This window comes from Arachis ipaensis, chromosome B4 (genome assembly GCF_059453495.1).
Source record: "Arachis ipaensis isolate K30076 ecotype BB chromosome B4, ASM5945349v1, whole genome shotgun sequence".
In the NCBI taxonomy this organism is placed as follows: Eukaryota; Viridiplantae; Streptophyta; class Magnoliopsida; order Fabales; family Fabaceae; genus Arachis; species Arachis ipaensis.
In genome coordinates, this window is record NC_142439.1 from 25,304,471 (window position 1) to 25,310,576 (window position 6,106).

Genomic DNA, 6,106 nt, shown 5'->3' on the forward strand with positions numbered 1-6,106 from the left:
GCACGTCATGATCGTACTAAAAATAAGGTATTACTAATCTACTTTTCTTATTTACTATTTAATATTAAGCCTTTAGTTCGATATCGCGTTTCAATTTTTAAGAAAATGCCTGAAAAGTTTGCTTTTACTAATTAAAATCATATATCAAAGATCCTCAAGCAATACTAATCACATAGTTATTAATAATAATAAATATCATACAACAGAATTCAAATAAAACTCAGTTACAACTCCTATCCCTCTATATAGAATAAAATCTTAAATAATAAGGGCGAGGGAATTCTATGAAAGCAACTCAACACATAAATTTAACTCAAATAAGGCTAATATTCGCCCGCGACTTCAAACTGAATCTTTGAACCTGTGTCACTGAAAGGGGAAAATATTTTGGGGTGAGAACAAACCACGCGTTCTCAGTAGGAATGGGAATGCCGTAGAGTAATGAAATAAAATACAAATAATTAATTTTACTAAATAAAGCTATATTTTTATCAAACATTTTGAAAATACTTTTTACTATTACTTTATATAATTAATTATCTTCTTTAAATTCCCGAACTTAAGATAAATCTCAATTACAACCTCAGTTCTCAGTCACCTCAATACACAAACTAATAGCATAGGAAACAGATCAGCACACAAACAAATAGCAACAAGATAAATAGCACAATCACATAGAGACAAGATAAGTAAACACAATCAAATGCAAATGTGCAAACAATGATGATGCATGTTTAGTCCTATCGCAGGTAATGAGCTCATTTGTCGGTTTCGACCTGCACCCGACGCAATCCGACTCGCAAGTCAGATAAAGCATTCCAGCGGCATAACCTCTGCAAGTTTCTACTTCTTGCAGGCGCTGATTCTCCAATTGAAGTATGCCGAACATGACCTCTGCAAGTACTTGCAGGCGCTGATTCTCCAGCTGAAGCATGTGCCACTTTCTCCTAGAAGCCATTCCATACACACGGGCATCCCCGCACAATCATTCACACATAAAGCCCACGGCTTAACATTTTCACATTAGCACCCTAACTAGTTACTTTCCATCACCCTCTCGTGACCTTTTATTCATTTCATAATCACAGGTATCGTGTTCTCTTTCCTCTTTCCTTCTTTCTCTTAACAAACCGAACTCAAATAATAACTTGAAACAAAATCTATTCTAAAAAAAACTGAATTGTAAAACCTTATAATTTCTTAATAAATCAAGCTAAAAATAAAATTTTCTGTAATAAATCGAAATCAAATAGTTTTCAATAATTAGAACGTTTTCTTTAAAGCTAGCCACTTTTATTTTAATAAAATTAAGAGATTTTTTAAAATAACAATGACTTTTCGTATATTTTTACAAAAATTGGACAGCATCTTCCTTTAAAATTAGACTTCATCACCCGTTCCGGGTCCCAACCGAACCATTCTCAACTCTTTTTCAATCGTTTCCAATAACTCAATTCAATACCAACAAATCAAACCAAGACCAATCTCACCAGTTAATCACTCACAACAAAACCAGTCATAATCACAGCCACAATTCAACCAATTTCGTCACATTCAATTATATTCACAATCACCAACAATCTCAATTTCATCAATTTTCATCAATTAATCAAACGAGACATTTATAAATTATTTGCAGTTACTCACTAAACATTAATGGCATTCGTAAATTAAAACAGTTAATTTCAAAATAAAACCCCCTACCTCCATACGGAACCAAAATAACAAAAGCTCCGGAGAAACTTTCTAATCGAGCTGCTGAAAAGAAAAGTGTCAGAAATCGCCTGCGTCTCCTAGAACTCCAATTGGCTGAACTCAAAGAAAAGAGGAGCTACGTCACCATCAATTTCTACCGGACAAAAATAACGCCAACGTGTAGAGGAGGAGAATACGAACATTTTTACCGGATTAGATTTTTTATTGGAGTTACGGATCATAAGAAAATTGGAGTTAAAAGTCACGGTTCCATGGAAGTTTCTTGGTTGCTCTCTCTCTCGATCCTTTCTTTTCTTTTTCTTGTATGATTCGGTGATGAGGGAAGAGAAAATGGAGAAGATTAAAACTGATGATAATGATTAGCTTTTATAAGGTAGGTTAGGTGTCATAAGAAGATGGATATACATATATACATATGTCATTACCATACATATATATGCTTGCATGCCTCCACGTTTCAGATCTTTATTTTGCTTTCATATTGTGAATGAATCCACGTTTTATATATATATGTATAATGGATATGAGACCAGCTTTAGATTTTCTTTCTTCATTCCTTAAAGGCTTCGGCCATAATAATAATAATAATAATAATAATAACAATAAAAATATATTTAATTTTTGTTTTATCAAATTATTTTTTTTGATAAATAATTTAAATTTAATAGAATAAGTAATAATTAAATTAAACTTCAATAATTATAAAATTTTATTTAATTATTTTTGTTAAAAATATTTTTTTTTAAATTATATCTCAATATGATATATTAACTCATAAATAGTTAATTATTTAATTTTTTTAAAATCCGGGGTCTTACATCCTACCTCACTTATAAAATTTTCGTCCTCGAAAATTGATACAAGATGAAAGAAGTTCAAACTAGATTTACTTTTGAACACATTAGAAAAAAAAAAAACAAAATATTTTGGCATATATAAGACGTAACATATAAGGAAGAAGCTTTAAGGTCTCACCATATATATATATATATATATATATATATATATATATATATATATATATATATATATATATATATATATATATACTTATACAGTTTTCAAATCCAAGATATTCGTTTGGCTTAAAAATATAGGGAAGAAGTCTGGCGCAAAGCAAAAGATACAAGATAGGCTCGATGCAAAAAGGTTACAAGGCAGGCTGGTATTAGAATGACAAGTATATCGTTTGCACACTGAACTCATACCAACTTTAGAGCTTCAGCTGCCTAAACTTCAACATGGCATAACTTCACCATTCCCAATCATACCGTATTAAACAGATTCTCCATGGGTTCTCAACCTCATTAAACATTCCGCAACCCACTAACAGGCACAAGTCTAACTTCAACTAAACTCCTTCGTAAGAATCAAGCTCCTCAACATCCTGTGACGTCGCACACTTACAAACTCCACCTCCCGTATCCGCACAACGTATCTTAAAGACCTAACATATCTCTTGCTATATCTAATGTTCGCACGTGTCACCAAAACAAGTCTCGAGCCACTCAAAAGGATACAAGACCTCAGAGAAAGGACAAGCAACAAGGACAATATTTACAAAGATTTCTATGTTTCTCTTTGATGCAAGTCCAAAGTTACATCAGAGAATACATGAGCCAAAAAAAAAAAAAGAGTTTAAACAGCACAAGGCAGATATCCAAGGAATTGCATGTTACTCTAAAACAAGCTTGAGTTACCTAAAAGGAAATCAAACTTAGGAAGAGAAGGACAAAATTTATGGACAGGATTCACAGGAATTCAAGAGAATGTTTAAGAATGCTATCAAACAGGGAATAATTCAAAATGTAAGGTTCGAAACAAGAACTTCAAAAGAACCAAATTCAATCGGAATGAGATATACATAAGATGCAAGACATGAAGTAAAAGAACCAAACCGCATCTTAAGAAAAGCAGATATCTCAGGAAATTCAAGTAAACATATGAAGTTAAGATCAAATGAAAATAACATATGAACAAGAAAACAGGGTTGGAGAATAAGCAGTTAACTCTTCTTCAAGAAAGAAATCTCGAACTAGAACCTCAAGGCAAACCATGAAAGAATAGATACGTAACTGAGTAGCATCAAGAAATTAATTCCTAACGTTCCCAAAACTAACGATTCACGTTACCTATTACTTCTATCTCGTCTATGATAATCCATTAGTGTTTCCATATACATGAATCATTAGTATTAAGTTGGCCAGACCTAATACCATGAGAAATGCAACGGTCGACTAACACCATTAATCAATAGACAGTCATGCATATAAAATCTAACTCTTGTTATTAGGACAAGTCCTATCGCATGACAGACACTCAGAAAATGCAGTGAAGCATAGTCAGTCCATTCCTAAGGCTCTAACGGGAACGAACTGCTCTGATACCATAATGTAACACCCTAACTCTTAGCACGTCATGATCGTACTAAAGATAAGGTATTACTAATCTACTTTTCTTGTTTACTATTTAATATTAAGCCTTTAGTTCGATATCGCGTTTCAATTTTTAAGAAAATGCCTGAAAAGTTTGCTTTTACTAATTAAAATCATATATCAAAGATCCTCAAGCAATACTAATCACATAGTTATTAATAATAATAAATATCATACAACAGAATTCAAATAAAACTCAGTTACAACTCCTATCCCTCTATATAGAATAAAATCTTAAACAATAAGGGCGAGGGAATTCTATGAAAGCAACTCAACACATAAATTTAACTCAAATAAGGCTAATATTCGCCCGCGACTTCAAACTGAATCTTCGAACCTGTGTCACTGAAAGGGGGAAATATTTTGGGGTGAGAACAAACCACGCGTTCTCAGTAGGAATGGGAATGCCGTAGAGTAATGAAATAAAATACAAATAATTAATTTTACTAAATAAAGCTATATTTTTATCAAACCTTTTGAAATTACTTTTTACTATTACTTTATATAATTAATTATCTTCTTTAAATTCCCGAACTTAAGATAAATCTCAATTACAACCTCAGTTCTCAGTCACCTCAATACACAAACTAATAGCATAGGAAACAGATCAGCACACAAACAAATAGCAACAAGATAAATAGCACAATCACATAGAGATAAGATAAGTAAACACAATCAAATGCAAATGTGCAAACAATGATGATGCATGTCTAGTCCTATCGCAGGTAATGAGCTCATTTGTCGGTTTCGACCCGCACCTGACGCAATCCGACTCGCAAGTCAGATAAGGCATTCCAGCGGTATAACCTCTGCAAGTTTCTACTTCTTGCAGGCGCTGATTCTCCAGCTGAAGTATGCCGAACATGACCTCTGCAAGTACTTGCAAGCACTGAACTCAAAGAAAAGAGGAGCTACGTCACCATCAATTTTTACCGGACAAAAATAACGCCAACGTGTAGAGGATGAGAATACGAACATTTTTACCGGATTAGATTTTTTATTGGAGTTACGGATCATAAGAAAATTGGAGTTAAAAGTCACGGTTCCATGGAAGTTTCTTGGTTGCTCTCTCTCGGTCCTTTCTTTTCTTTTTCTTGTATGATTCGGTGACGAGGGAAGAGAAAATGGAGAAGATTAAAACTGATGATGATGATTAGTTTTTATAAGGTAGGTTAGGTGTCATAAGAAGATGGATATACATATATACATATGTCATTACCATACATATATATGCTTGCATGCCTCCACGTTTCAGATCTTTATTTTGCTTTCATATTGTGAATGAATCCACGTTTTATATATATATGTATAATGGATATGAGACCAGCTTTAGATTTTCTTTCTTCATTCCTTAAAGGCTTCGGCCATAATAATAATAATAATAATAATAATAACAATAAAAATATATTTAATTTTTGTTTTATCAAATTATTTTTTTTGATAAATAATTTAAATTTAATAGAATAAGTAATAATTAAATTAAACTTCAATAATTATAAAATTCTATTTAATTATTTTTGTTAAAAATATATTTTTTTTTAAATTATATCTCAATATGATATATTAACTCATAAATAGTTAATTATTTAATTTTTTTAAAATCCGGGTCTTACAAGTTACGTGTTTCTATCATTTAATTTATTTAATACACCATGTGCTAACACTAACGATATTTTTTCAAAAAAAAATATATTGATAAAAATAGATAAATATAATTACAAATATAACATAAATAAATAAAATATATAAATAAATGCGAAATCAATATGCTTACCAATGTCTTTGTTAAATTTTATAAATTAGAGAATACATTTGGTTGTTTGGTGATCACATAAATGATCAAATAATTAGATTGTTAATTGATCTCATAGTGTGCATCTTATTTTTTTCTCATTTATGAGTGAAAGCGAGAATTAAGAGAAGTAAATAGTAATACATAAAGAAAAAAAAAATTG

General features: G+C 31.3%; 1 long non-coding RNA gene across 1 annotated transcript; it reads right to left on the bottom strand.

Moving 5' to 3' along the window:
* Positions 1–4,288: 4,288 nt before the first annotated feature.
* On the bottom strand, positions 4,289–5,263 carry LOC110270579 (uncharacterized). Its single transcript, XR_002360219.2, has 3 exons — positions 5,128–5,263; positions 4,910–5,040; positions 4,289–4,496 (listed from the first exon to the last, which is right to left on the bottom strand). It is a non-coding gene; the product is annotated as an uncharacterized LOC110270579 (long non-coding RNA).
* Between the last annotated feature and the right edge of the window lie 843 nt (positions 5,264–6,106).